This window comes from Schistocerca cancellata, chromosome 3 (genome assembly GCF_023864275.1).
Source record: "Schistocerca cancellata isolate TAMUIC-IGC-003103 chromosome 3, iqSchCanc2.1, whole genome shotgun sequence".
Taxonomy (NCBI): Eukaryota; Metazoa; Arthropoda; class Insecta; order Orthoptera; family Acrididae; genus Schistocerca; species Schistocerca cancellata.
In genome coordinates, this window is record NC_064628.1 from 959,884,410 (window position 1) to 959,897,787 (window position 13,378).

General features: G+C 55.1%; 14 non-coding genes across 14 annotated transcripts; all 14 read left to right on the forward strand.

Moving 5' to 3' along the window:
* The first annotated feature begins 693 nt into the window (after positions 1–693).
* Positions 694–812, forward strand: LOC126178033 (5S ribosomal RNA). Its single transcript, XR_007535952.1, has one exon. It is a non-coding gene; the product is annotated as a 5S ribosomal RNA (ribosomal RNA).
* An 836-nt stretch (positions 813–1,648) lies between these two features.
* On the forward strand, positions 1,649–1,767 carry LOC126178034 (5S ribosomal RNA). Its single transcript, XR_007535953.1, has one exon. It is a non-coding gene; the product is annotated as a 5S ribosomal RNA (ribosomal RNA).
* Positions 1,768–2,603: 836 nt separating this feature from the next.
* On the forward strand, positions 2,604–2,722 carry LOC126178035 (5S ribosomal RNA). The gene has a single exon (XR_007535954.1). It is a non-coding gene; the product is annotated as a 5S ribosomal RNA (ribosomal RNA).
* Positions 2,723–3,558: 836 nt separating this feature from the next.
* Positions 3,559–3,677, forward strand: LOC126178038 (5S ribosomal RNA). The gene has a single exon (XR_007535956.1). It is a non-coding gene; the product is annotated as a 5S ribosomal RNA (ribosomal RNA).
* An 836-nt stretch (positions 3,678–4,513) lies between these two features.
* On the forward strand, positions 4,514–4,632 carry LOC126178039 (5S ribosomal RNA). The gene has a single exon (XR_007535957.1). It is a non-coding gene; the product is annotated as a 5S ribosomal RNA (ribosomal RNA).
* An 836-nt stretch (positions 4,633–5,468) lies between these two features.
* On the forward strand, positions 5,469–5,587 carry LOC126178040 (5S ribosomal RNA). The gene has a single exon (XR_007535958.1). It is a non-coding gene; the product is annotated as a 5S ribosomal RNA (ribosomal RNA).
* Positions 5,588–6,423: 836 nt separating this feature from the next.
* On the forward strand, positions 6,424–6,542 carry LOC126178232 (5S ribosomal RNA). Its single transcript, XR_007536142.1, has one exon. It is a non-coding gene; the product is annotated as a 5S ribosomal RNA (ribosomal RNA).
* Positions 6,543–7,378: 836 nt separating this feature from the next.
* Positions 7,379–7,497, forward strand: LOC126178041 (5S ribosomal RNA). Its single transcript, XR_007535959.1, has one exon. It is a non-coding gene; the product is annotated as a 5S ribosomal RNA (ribosomal RNA).
* Positions 7,498–8,333: 836 nt separating this feature from the next.
* LOC126178042 (5S ribosomal RNA) lies at positions 8,334–8,452 on the forward strand. Its single transcript, XR_007535960.1, has one exon. It is a non-coding gene; the product is annotated as a 5S ribosomal RNA (ribosomal RNA).
* Positions 8,453–9,288: 836 nt separating this feature from the next.
* On the forward strand, positions 9,289–9,407 carry LOC126178043 (5S ribosomal RNA). Its single transcript, XR_007535961.1, has one exon. It is a non-coding gene; the product is annotated as a 5S ribosomal RNA (ribosomal RNA).
* An 836-nt stretch (positions 9,408–10,243) lies between these two features.
* On the forward strand, positions 10,244–10,362 carry LOC126178044 (5S ribosomal RNA). Its single transcript, XR_007535962.1, has one exon. It is a non-coding gene; the product is annotated as a 5S ribosomal RNA (ribosomal RNA).
* Positions 10,363–11,198: 836 nt separating this feature from the next.
* LOC126178045 (5S ribosomal RNA) lies at positions 11,199–11,317 on the forward strand. The gene has a single exon (XR_007535963.1). It is a non-coding gene; the product is annotated as a 5S ribosomal RNA (ribosomal RNA).
* Positions 11,318–12,153: 836 nt separating this feature from the next.
* On the forward strand, positions 12,154–12,272 carry LOC126178046 (5S ribosomal RNA). The gene has a single exon (XR_007535964.1). It is a non-coding gene; the product is annotated as a 5S ribosomal RNA (ribosomal RNA).
* An 836-nt stretch (positions 12,273–13,108) lies between these two features.
* LOC126178047 (5S ribosomal RNA) lies at positions 13,109–13,227 on the forward strand. The gene has a single exon (XR_007535965.1). It is a non-coding gene; the product is annotated as a 5S ribosomal RNA (ribosomal RNA).
* Positions 13,228–13,378: the final 151 nt, after the last annotated feature.

Below are 13,378 nucleotides of genomic sequence, written 5' to 3' on the forward strand. Positions count from 1 at the left end.
CTAACCACGTTTGCCAAGAAGACTTTGAAAACGACAAAACAGTACGAATCGGCAGGTGAATTCTGAAATACGTACCGCCTATTGTTGTGTAGGAGTGTAGAGTTCCAAATTTGATTTGTAACCACGAATTTATTCCTTAGTCGTCTCGTCTCGTCTCGTCTCGTCTCGTCCCGCAGACGTTTGTCGTGCTTGCGCTGTCATATGGACCACGACCCGAGCGGCAACGAGCGGCAGTCGAGCAAAGTCGGGACAAGTCGGGACGGGGACAGGGACAGGGATAGGAATAGTGCGAATGCACTGCAAACTACGCAGACACTTGGTGTGAGGCGAGGCGAGGCGAGGAAGCCCACATCGCTATCAGTGGGCCCTCCAGCACGACACTGGCGCACCCCGCACAGGCCCTCCGCTGAACACCAGGGACAAGATGAGTCCTCCGCTAGTGTCGAAGGCTGCACGCGCCCAGCGAATGACAGGGGGTGCAACGAGCAGCAGTGCGTCTCACACACGCGGCGGTGCGCCCGCCAATTCGGCCGTCACTCTGCTGGGACGCCGGGCGCGCCTCCCCGCGCCGTCCTCGAGGAACTGGCGGTTGCGGAAGGAAGCGCTTTCGTCAAATGCGGCCGAAAACTAACATTTTGTGTGTTGGGAGAAAAGCCGAACGCGAATTCTGCCGTGCTCCTACATTAGATGAGCGCCAACGGCCATACCATGATGAATACACCGGTTCTCGTCCGATCACCGAAGTTAAGCATCATCGGGCCCGGCTAGTACTTGGATGGGTGACCGCCTGGGAAACCCGGGTGCTGTTGGCTCCCTTCCTGTTATGTTTTTTGTTATGTCGCCAGCCCAATTTTCAAACTACCTTTCTGTTGTGACAAAGATGCTTCCTTAAGCCTTTTAAACTACTGTAATGGTACGAAAATGCAGTAATTAACTCAGTTTGAGGGAGAATGTGCTAACCACGTTTGCCAAGAAGACTTTGAAAACGACAAAACAGTACGAATCGGCAGGTGAATTCTGAAATACGTACCGCCTATTGTTGTGTAGGAGTGTAGAGTTCCAAATTTGATTTGTAACCACGAATTTATTCCTTAGTCGTCTCGTCTCGTCTCGTCTCGTCTCGTCCCGCAGACGTTTGTCGTGCTTGCGCTGTCATATGGACCACGACCCGAGCGGCAGCGAGCGGCAGTCGAGCAAAGTCGGGACAAGTCGGGACGGGGACCGGGACAGGGATAGGAATGGTGCGAATGCACTGCAAACTACGCAGACACCTGGTGTGAGGCGAGGCGAGGCGAGGAAGCCCACATCGCTACCAGTGGGCCCTCCAGCACGACACTGGCGCACCCCGTACAGGCCCTCCGCTGAGCACCAGGGACAAGATGCGTCCTCCGCTAGTGTCGAAGGCTGCACGCGCCCAGCGAATGACAGGGGGTGCAACGAGCAGCAGTGCGTCTCACACACGCGGCGGTGCGCCCGCCAATTCGGCCGTCACTCTGCTGGGACGCCGGGCGCGCCTCCCCGCGCCGTCCTCGAGGAACTGGCGGTTGCGGAAGGAAGCGCTTTCGTCAAATGCGGCCGAAAACTAACATTTTGTGTGTTGGGAGAAAAGCCGAACGCGAATTCTGCCGTGCTCCTACATTAGATGAGCGCCAACGGCCATACCATGATGAATACACCGGTTCTCGTCCGATCACCGAAGTTAAGCATCATCGGGCCCGGCTAGTACTTGGATGGGTGACCGCCTGGGAAACCCGGGTGCTGTTGGCTCCCTTCCTGTTATGTTTTTTGTTATGTCGCCAGCCCAATTTTCAAACTACCTTTCTGTTGTGACAAAGATGCTTCCTTAAGCCTTTTAAACTACTGTAATGGTACGAAAATGCAGTAATTAACTCAGTTTGAGGGAGAATGTGCTAACCACGTTTGCCAAGAAGACTTTGAAAACGACAAAACAGTACGAATCGGCAGGTGAATTCTGAAATACGTACCGCCTATTGTTGTGTAGGAGTGTAGAGTTCCAAATTTGATTTGTAACCACGAATTTATTCCTTAGTCGTCTCGTCTCGTCTCGTCTCGTCTCGTCCCGCAGACGTTTGTCGTGCTTGCGCTGTCATATGGACCACGACCCGAGCGGCAGCGAGCGGCAGTCGAGCAAAGTCGGGACAAGTCGGGACGGGGACCGGGACAGGGATAGGAATGGTGCGAATGCACTGCAAACTACGCAGACACCTGGTGTGAGGCGAGGCGAGGCGAGGAAGCCCACATCGCTACCAGTGGGCCCTCCAGCACGACACTGGCGCACCCCGTACAGGCCCTCCGCTGAGCACCAGGGACAAGATGCGTCCTCCGCTAGTGTCGAAGGCTGCACGCGCCCAGCGAATGACAGGGGGTGCAACGAGCAGCAGTGCGTCTCACACACGCGGCGGTGCGCCCGCCAATTCGGCCGTCACTCTGCTGGGACGCCGGGCGCGCCTCCCCGCGCCGTCCTCGAGGAACTGGCGGTTGCGGAAGGAAGCGCTTTCGTCAAATGCGGCCGAAAACTAACATTTTGTGTGTTGGGAGAAAAGCCGAACGCGAATTCTGCCGTGCTCCTACATTAGATGAGCGCCAACGGCCATACCATGATGAATACACCGGTTCTCGTCCGATCACCGAAGTTAAGCATCATCGGGCCCGGCTAGTACTTGGATGGGTGACCGCCTGGGAAACCCGGGTGCTGTTGGCTCCCATCCTGTTATGTTTTTTGTTATGGCGCCAGCCCAATTTTCAAACTACCTTTCTGTTGTGACAAAGATGCTTCCTTAAGCCTTTTAAACTACTGTAATGGTACGAAAATGCAGTAATTAACTCAGTTTGAGAGAGAATGTGCTAACCACGTTTGCCAAGAAGACTTTGAAAACGACAAAACAGTACGAATCGGCAGGTGAATTCTGAAATACGTACCGCCTATTGTTGTGTAGGAGTGTAGAGTTCCAAATTTGATTTGTAACCACGAATTTATTCCTTAGTCGTCTCGTCTCGTCTCGTCTCGTCTCGTCCCGCAGACGTTTGTCGTGCTTGCGCTGTCATATGGACCACGACCCGAGCGGCAGCGAGCGGCAGTCGAGCAAAGTCGGGACAAGTCGGGACGGGGACCGGGACAGGGATAGGAATGGTGCGAATGCACTGCAAACTACGCAGACACCTGGTGTGAGGCGAGGCGAGGCGAGGAAGCCCACATCGCTACCAGTGGGCCCTCCAGCACGACACTGGCGCACCCCGCACAGGCCCTCCGCTGAGCACCAGGGACAAGATGCGTCCTCCGCTAGTGTCGAAGGCTGCACGCGCCCAGCGAATGACAGGGGGTGCAACGAGCAGCAGTGCGTCTCACACACGCGGCGGTGCGCCCGCCAATTCGGCCGTCACTCTGCTGGGACGCCGGGCGCGCCTCCCCGCGCCGTCCTCGAGGAACTGGCGGTTGCGGAAGGAAGCGCTTTCGTCAAATGCGGCCGAAAACTAACATTTTGTGTGTTGGGAGAAAAGCCGAACGCGAATTCTGCCGTGCTCCTACATTAGATGAGCGCCAACGGCCATACCATGATGAATACACCGGTTCTCGTCCGATCACCGAAGTTAAGCATCATCGGGCCCGGCTAGTACTTGGATGGGTGACCGCCTGGGAAACCCGGGTGCTGTTGGCTCCCATCCTGTTATGTTTTTTGTTATGTCGCCAGCCCAATTTTCAAACTACCTTTCTGTTGTGACAAAGATGCTTCCTTAAGCCTTTTAAACTACTGTAATGGTACGAAAATGCAGTAATTAACTCAGTTTGAGAGAGAATGTGCTAACCACGTTTGCCAAGAAGACTTTGAAAACGACAAAACAGTACGAATCGGCAGGTGAATTCTGAAATACGTACCGCCTATTGTTGTGTAGGAGTGTAGAGTTCCAAATTTGATTTGTAACCACGAATTTATTCCTTAGTCGTCTCGTCTCGTCTCGTCTCGTCTCGTCCCGCAGACGTTTGTCGTGCTTGCGCTGTCATATGGACCACGACCCGAGCGGCAGCGAGCGGCAGTCGAGCAAAGTCGGGACAAGTCGGGACGGGGACCGGGACAGGGATAGGAATGGTGCGAATGCACTGCAAACTACGCAGACACCTGGTGTGAGGCGAGGCGAGGCGAGGAAGCCCACATCGCTACCAGTGGGCCCTCCAGCACGACACTGGCGCACCCCGCACAGGCCCTCCGCTGAGCACCAGGGACTAGATGCGTCCTCCGCTAGTGTCGAAGGCTGCACGCGCCCAGCGAATGACAGGGGGTGCAACGAGCAGCAGTGCGTCTCACACACGCGGCGGTGCGCCCGCCAATTCGGCCGTCACTCTGCTGGGACGCCGGGCGCGCCTCCCCGCGCCGTCCTCGAGGAACTGGCGGTTGCGGAAGGAAGCGCTTTCGTCAAATGCGGCCGAAAACTAACATTTTGTGTGTTGGGAGAAAAGCCGAACGCGAATTCTGCCGTGCTCCTACATTAGATGAGCGCCAACGGCCATACCATGATGAATACACCGGTTCTCGTCCGATCACCGAAGTTAAGCATCATCGGGCCCGGCTAGTACTTGGATGGGTGACCGCCTGGGAAACCCGGGTGCTGTTGGCTCCCTTCCTGTTATGTTTTTTGTTATGTCGCCAGCCCAATTTTCAAACTACCTTTCTGTTGTGACAAAGATGCTTCCTTAAGCCTTTTAAACTACTGTAATGGTACGAAAATGCAGTAATTAACTCAGTTTGAGGGAGAATGTGCTAACCACGTTTGCCAAGAAGACTTTGAAAACGACAAAACAGTACGAATCGGCAGGTGAATTCTGAAATACGTACCGCCTATTGTTGTGTAGGAGTGTAGAGTTCCAAATTTGATTTGTAACCACGAATTTATTCCTTAGTCGTCTCGTCTCGTCTCGTCTCGTCTCGTCCCGCAGACGTTTGTCGTGCTTGCGCTGTCATATGGACCACGACCCGAGCGGCAGCGAGCGGCAGTCGAGCAAAGTCGGGACAAGTCGGGACGGGGACCGGGACAGGGATAGGAATGGTGCGAATGCACTGCAAACTACGCAGACACCTGGTGTGAGGCGAGGCGAGGCGAGGAAGCCCACATCGCTACCAGTGGGCCCTCCAGCACGACACTGGCGCACCCCGTACAGGCCCTCCGCTGAGCACCAGGGACAAGATGCGTCCTCCGCTAGTGTCGAAGGCTGCACGCGCCCAGCGAATGACAGGGGGTGCAACGAGCAGCAGTGCGTCTCACACACGCGGCGGTGCGCCCGCCAATTCGGCCGTCACTCTGCTGGGACGCCGGGCGCGCCTCCCCGCGCCGTCCTCGAGGAACTGGCGGTTGCGGAAGGAAGCGCTTTCGTCAAATGCGGCCGAAAACTAACATTTTGTGTGTTGGGAGAAAAGCCGAACGCGAATTCTGCCGTGCTCCTACATTAGATGAGCGCCAACGGCCATACCATGATGAATACACCGGTTCTCGTCCGATCACCGAAGTTAAGCATCATCGGGCCCGGCTAGTACTTGGATGGGTGACCGCCTGGGAAACCCGGGTGCTGTTGGCTCCCATCCTGTTATGTTTTTTGTTATGGCGCCAGCCCAATTTTCAAACTACCTTTCTGTTGTGACAAAGATGCTTCCTTAAGCCTTTTAAACTACTGTAATGGTACGAAAATGCAGTAATTAACTCAGTTTGAGAGAGAATGTGCTAACCACGTTTGCCAAGAAGACTTTGAAAACGACAAAACAGTACGAATCGGCAGGTGAATTCTGAAATACGTACCGCCTATTGTTGTGTAGGAGTGTAGAGTTCCAAATTTGATTTGTAACCACGAATTTATTCCTTAGTCGTCTCGTCTCGTCTCGTCTCGTCTCGTCCCGCAGACGTTTGTCGTGCTTGCGCTGTCATATGGACCACGACCCGAGCGGCAGCGAGCGGCAGTCGAGCAAAGTCGGGACAAGTCGGGACGGGGACCGGGACAGGGATAGGAATGGTGCGAATGCACTGCAAACTACGCAGACACCTGGTGTGAGGCGAGGCGAGGCGAGGAAGCCCACATCGCTACCAGTGGGCCCTCCAGCACGACACTGGCGCACCCCGCACAGGCCCTCCGCTGAGCACCAGGGACAAGATGCGTCCTCCGCTAGTGTCGAAGGCTGCACGCGCCCAGCGAATGACAGGGGGTGCAACGAGCAGCAGTGCGTCTCACACACGCGGCGGTGCGCCCGCCAATTCGGCCGTCACTCTGCTGGGACGCCGGGCGCGCCTCCCCGCGCCGTCCTCGAGGAACTGGCGGTTGCGGAAGGAAGCGCTTTCGTCAAATGCGGCCGAAAACTAACATTTTGTGTGTTGGGAGAAAAGCCGAACGCGAATTCTGCCGTGCTCCTACATTAGATGAGCGCCAACGGCCATACCATGATGAATACACCGGTTCTCGTCCGATCACCGAAGTTAAGCATCATCGAGCCCGGCTAGTACTTGGATGGGTGACCGCCTGGGAAACCCGGGTGCTGTTGGCTCCCATCCTGTTATGTTTTTTGTTATGTCGCCAGCCCAATTTTCAAACTACCTTTCTGTTGTGACAAAGATGCTTCCTTAAGCCTTTTAAACTACTGTAATGGTACGAAAATGCAGTAATTAACTCAGTTTGAGAGAGAATGTGCTAACCACGTTTGCCAAGAAGACTTTGAAAACGACAAAACAGTACGAATCGGCAGGTGAATTCTGAAATACGTACCGCCTATTGTTGTGTAGGAGTGTAGAGTTCCAAATTTGATTTGTAACCACGAATTTATTCCTTAGTCGTCTCGTCTCGTCTCGTCTCGTCTCGTCCCGCAGACGTTTGTCGTGCTTGCGCTGTCATATGGACCACGACCCGAGCGGCAGCGAGCGGCAGTCGAGCAAAGTCGGGACAAGTCGGGACGGGGACAGGGACAGGGATAGGAATAGTGCGAATGCACTGCAAACTACGCAGACACTTGGTGTGAGGCGAGGCGAGGCGAGGAAGCCCACATCGCTATCAGTGGGCCCTCCAGCACGACACTGGCGCACCCCGCACAGGCCCTCCGCTGAGCACCAGGGACAAGATGCGTCCTCCGCTAGTGTCGAAGGCTGCACGCGCCCAGCGAATGACAGGGGGTGCAACGAGCAGCAGTGCGTCTCACACACGCGGCGGTGCGCCCGCCAATTCGGCCGTCACTCTGCTGGGACGCCGGGCGCGCCTCCCCGCGCCGTCCTCGAGGAACTGGCGGTTGCGGAAGGAAGCGCTTTCGTCAAATGCGGCCGAAAACTAACATTTTGTGTGTTGGGAGAAAAGCCGAACGCGAATTCTGCCGTGCTCCTACATTAGATGAGCGCCAACGGCCATACCATGATGAATACACCGGTTCTCGTCCGATCACCGAAGTTAAGCATCATCGGGCCCGGCTAGTACTTGGATGGGTGACCGCCTGGGAAACCCGGGTGCTGTTGGCTCCCTTCCTGTTATGTTTTTTGTTATGTCGCCAGCCCAATTTTCAAACTACCTTTCTGTTGTGACAAAGATGCTTCCTTAAGCCTTTTAAACTACTGTAATGGTACGAAAATGCAGTAATTAACTCAGTTTGAGAGAGAATGTGCTAACCACGTTTGCCAAGAAGACTTTGAAAACGACAAAACAGTACGAATCGGCAGGTGAATTCTGAAATACGTACCGCCTATTGTTGTGTAGGAGTGTAGAGTTCCAAATTTGATTTGTAACCACGAATTTATTCCTTAGTCGTCTCGTCTCGTCTCGTCTCGTCTCGTCCCGCAGACGTTTGTCGTGCTTGCGCTGTCATATGGACCACGACCCGAGCGGCAGCGAGCGGCAGTCGAGCAAAGTCGGGACAAGTCGGGACGGGGACCGGGACAGGGATAGGAATGGTGCGAATGCACTGCAAACTACGCAGACACCTGGTGTGAGGCGAGGCGAGGCGAGGAAGCCCACATCGCTACCAGTGGGCCCTCCAGCACGACACTGGCGCACCCCGCACAGGCCCTCCGCTGAGCACCAGGGACAAGATGCGTCCTCCGCTAGTGTCGAAGGCTGCACGCGCCCAGCGAATGACAGGGGGTGCAACGAGCAGCAGTGCGTCTCACACACGCGGCGGTGCGCCCGCCAATTCGGCCGTCACTCTGCTGGGACGCCGGGCGCGCCTCCCCGCGCCGTCCTCGAGGAACTGGCGGTTGCGGAAGGAAGCGCTTTCGTCAAATGCGGCCGAAAACTAACATTTTGTGTGTTGGGAGAAAAGCCGAACGCGAATTCTGCCGTGCTCCTACATTAGATGAGCGCCAACGGCCATACCATGATGAATACACCGGTTCTCGTCCGATCACCGAAGTTAAGCATCATCGGGCCCGGCTAGTACTTGGATGGGTGACCGCCTGGGAAACCCGGGTGCTGTTGGCTCCCTTCCTGTTATGTTTTTTGTTATGTCGCCAGCCCAATTTTCAAACTACCTTTCTGTTGTGACAAAGATGCTTCCTTAAGCCTTTTAAACTACTGTAATGGTACGAAAATGCAGTAATTAACTCAGTTTGAGGGAGAATGTGCTAACCACGTTTGCCAAGAAGACTTTGAAAACGACAAAACAGTACGAATCGGCAGGTGAATTCTGAAATACGTACCGCCTATTGTTGTGTAGGAGTGTAGAGTTCCAAATTTGATTTGTAACCACGAATTTATTCCTTAGTCGTCTCGTCTCGTCTCGTCTCGTCTCGTCCCGCAGACGTTTGTCGTGCTTGCGCTGTCATATGGACCACGACCCGAGCGGCAGCGAGCGGCAGTCGAGCAAAGTCGGGACAAGTCGGGACGGGGACCGGGACAGGGATAGGAATGGTGCGAATGCACTGCAAACTACGCAGACACCTGGTGTGAGGCGAGGCGAGGCGAGGAAGCCCACATCGCTACCAGTGGGCCCTCCAGCACGACACTGGCGCACCCTGCACAGGCCCTCCGCTGAGCACCAGGGACAAGATGCGTCCTCCGCTAGTGTCGAAGGCTGCACGCGCCCAGCGAATGACAGGGGGTGCAACGAGCAGCAGTGCGTCTCACACACGCGGCGGTGCGCCCGCCAATTCGGCCGTCACTCTGCTGGGACGCCGGGCGCGCCTCCCCGCGCCGTCCTCGAGGAACTGGCGGTTGCGGAAGGAAGCGCTTTCGTCAAATGCGGCCGAAAACTAACATTTTGTGTGTTGGGAGAAAAGCCGAACGCGAATTCTGCCGTGCTCCTACATTAGATGAGCGCCAACGGCCATACCATGATGAATACACCGGTTCTCGTCCGATCACCGAAGTTAAGCATCATCGGGCCCGGCTAGTACTTGGATGGGTGACCGCCTGGGAAACCCGGGTGCTGTTGGCTCCCTTCCTGTTATGTTTTTTGTTATATCGCCAGCCCAATTTTCAAACTACCTTTCTGTTGTGACAAAGATGCTTCCTTAAGCCTTTTAAACTACTGTAATGGTACGAAAATGCAGTAATTAACTCAGTTTGAGAGAGAATGTGCTAACCACGTTTGCCAAGCGGCCTTTGAAAACGACAAAACAGTACGAATCGGCAGGTGAATTCTGAAATACGTACCGCCTATTGTTGTGTAGGAGTGTGGAGTTCCAAATTTGATTTGTAACCACGAATTTATTCCTTAGTCGTCTCGTCTCGTCTCGTCTCGTCTCGTCCCGCAGACGTTTGTCGTGCTTGCGCTGTCATATGGACCACGACCCGAGCGGCAGCGAGCGGCAGTCGAGCAAAGTCGGGACAAGTCGGGACGGGGACAGGGACAGGGATAGGAATAGTGCGAATGCACTGCAAACTACGCAGACACTTGGTGTGAGGCGAGGCGAGGCGAGGAAGCCCACATCGCTATCAGTGGGCCCTCCAGCACGACACTGGCGCACCCCGCACAGGCCCTCCGCTGAACACCAGGGACAAGATGCGTCCTCCGCTAGTGTCGAAGGCTGCACGCGCCCAGCGAATGACAGGGGGTGCAACGAGCAGCAGTGCGTCTCACACACGCGGCAGTGCGCCCGCCAATTCGGCCGTCACTCTGCTGGGACGCCGGGCGCGCCTCCCCGCGCCGTCCTCGAGGAACTGGCGGTTGCGGAAGGAAGCGCTTTCGTCAAATGCGGCCGAAAACTAACATTTTGTGTGTTGGGAGAAAAGCCGAACGCGAATTCTGCCGTGCTCCTACATTAGATGAGCGCCAACGGCCATACCATGATGAATACACCGGTTCTCGTCCGATCACCGAAGTTAAGCATCATCGGGCCCGGCTAGTACTTGGATGGGTGACCGCCTGGGAAACCCGGGTGCTGTTGGCTCCCTTCCTGTTATGTTTTTTGTTATGTCGCCAGCCCAATTTTCAAACTACCTTTCTGTTGTGACAAAGATGCTTCCTTAAGCCTTTTAAACTACTGTAATGGTACGAAAATGCAGTAATTAACTCAGTTTGAGGGAGAATGTGCTAACCACGTTTGCCAAGAAGACTTTGAAAACGACAAAACAGTACGAATCGGCAGGTGAATTCTGAAATACGTACCGCCTATTGTTGTGTAGGAGTGTAGAGTTCCAAATTTGATTTGTAACCACGAATTTATTCCTTAGTCGTCTCGTCTCGTCTCGTCTCGTCTCGTCCCGCAGACGTTTGTCGTGCTTGCGCTGTCATATGGACCACGACCCGAACGGCAGCGAGCGGCAGTCGAGCAAAGTCGGGACAAGTCGGGACGGGGACCGGGACAGGGATAGGAATGGTGCGAATGCACTGCAAACTACGCAGACACCTGGTGTGAGGCGAGGCGAGGCGAGGAAGCCCACATCGCTACCAGTGGGCCCTCCAGCACGACACTGGCGCACCCTGCACAGGCCCTCCGCTGAGCACCAGGGACAAGATGCGTCCTCCGCTAGTGTCGAAGGCTGCACGCGCCCAGCGAATGACAGGGGGTGCAACGAGCAGCAGTGCGTCTCACACACGCGGCGGTGCGCCCGCCAATTCGGCCGTCACTCTGCTGGGACGCCGGGCGCGCCTCCCCGCGCCGTCCTCGAGGAACTGGCGGTTGCGGAAGGAAGCGCTTTCGTCAAATGCGGCCGAAAACTAACATTTTGTGTGTTGGGAGAAAAGCCGAACGCGAATTCTGCCGTGCTCCTACATTAGATGAGCGCCAACGGCCATACCATGATGAATACACCGGTTCTCGTCCGATCACCGAAGTTAAGCATCATCGGGCCCGGCTAGTACTTGGATGGGTGACCGCCTGGGAAACCCGGGTGCTGTTGGCTCCCTTCCTGTTATGTTTTTTGTTATATCGCCAGCCCAATTTTCAAACTACCTTTCTGTTGTGACAAAGATGCTTCCTTAAGCCTTTTAAACTACTGTAATGGTACGAAAATGCAGTAATTAACTCAGTTTGAGAGAGAATGTGCTAACCACGTTTGCCAAGAAGACTTTGAAAACGACAAAACAGTACGAATCGGCAGGTGAATTCTGAAATACGTACCGCCTATTGTTGTGTAGGAGTGTGGAGTTCCAAATTTGATTTGTAACCACGAATTTATTCCTTAGTCGTCTCGTCTCGTCTCGTCTCGTCTCGTCCCGCAGACGTTTGTCGTGCTTGCGCTGTCATATGGACCACGACCCGAGCGGCAGCGAGCGGCAGTCGAGCAAAGTCGGGACAAGTCGGGACGGGGACAGGGACAGGGATAGGAATAGTGCGAATGCACTGCAAACTACGCAGACACTTGGTGTGAGGCGAGGCGAGGCGAGGAAGCCCACATCGCTATCAGTGGGCCCTCCAGCACGACACTGGCGCACCCCGCACAGGCCCTCCGCTGAACACCAGGGACAAGATGAGTCCTCCGCTAGTGTCGAAGGCTGCACGCGCCCAGCGAATGACAGGGGGTGCAACGAGCAGCAGTGCGTCTCACACACGCGGCGGTGCGCCCGCCAATTCGGCCGTCACTCTGCTGGGACGCCGGGCGCGCCTCCCCGCGCCGTCCTCGAGGAACTGGCGGTTGCGGAAGGAAGCGCTTTCGTCAAATGCGGCCGAAAACTAACATTTTGTGTGTTGGGAGAAAAGCCGAACGCGAATTCTGCCGTGCTCCTACATTAGATGAGCGCCAACGGCCATACCATGATGAATACACCGGTTCTCGTCCGATCACCGAAGTTAAGCATCATCGGGCCCGGCTAGTACTTGGATGGGTGACCGCCTGGGAAACCCGGGTGCTGTTGGCTCCCTTCCTGTTATGTTTTTTGTTATGTCGCCAGCCCAATTTTCAAACTACCTTTCTGTTGTGACAAAGATGCTTCCTTAAGCCTTTTAAAGTACTGTAATGGTACGAAAATGCAGTAATTAACTCAGTTTGAGGGAGAATGTGCTAACCACGTTTGCCAAGAAGACTTTGAAAACGACAAAACAGTACGAATAGGCAGGTGAATTCTGAAATACGTACCGCCTATTGTTGTGTAGGAGTGTAGAGTTCCAAATTTGATTTGTAACCACGAATTTATTCCTTAGTCGTCTCGTCTCGTCTCGTCTCGTCTCGTCCCGCAGACGTTTGTCGTGCTTGCGCTGTCATATGGACCACGACCCGAGCGGCAGCGAGCGGCAGTCGAGCAAAGTCGGGACAAGTCGGGACGGGGACAGGGACAGGGATAGGAATAGTGCGAATGCACTGCAAACTACGCAGACACTTGGTGTGAGGCGAGGCGAGGCGAGGAAGCCCACATCGCTATCAGTGGGCCCTCCAGCACGACACTGGCGCACCCCGCACAGGCCCTCCGCTGAACACCAGGGACAAGATGCGTCCTCCGCTAGTGTCGAAGGCTGCACGCGCCCAGCGAATGACAGGGGGTGCAACGAGCAGCAGTGCGTCTCACACACGCGGCGGTGCGCCCGCCAATTCGGCCGTCACTCTGCTGGGACGCCGGGCGCGCCTCCCCGCGCCGTCCTCGAGGAACTGGCGGTTGCGGAAGGAAGCGCTTTCGTCAAATGCGGCCGAAAACTAACATTTTGTGTGTTGGGAGAAAAGCCGCACGCGAATTCTGCCGTGCTCCTACATTAGATGAGCGCCAACGGCCATACCATGATGAATACACCGGTTCTCGTCCGATCACCGAAGTTAAGCATCATCGGGCCCGGCTAGTACTTGGATGGGTGACCGCCTGGGAAACCCGGGTGCTGTTGGCTCCCTTCCTGTTATGTTTTTTGTTATGTCGCCAGCCCAATTTTCAAACTACCTTTCTGTTGTGACAAAGATGCTTCCTTAAGCCTTTTAAACTACTGTAATGGTACGAAAATGCAGTAATTAACTCAGTTTGAGGGAGAATGTGCTAACCAC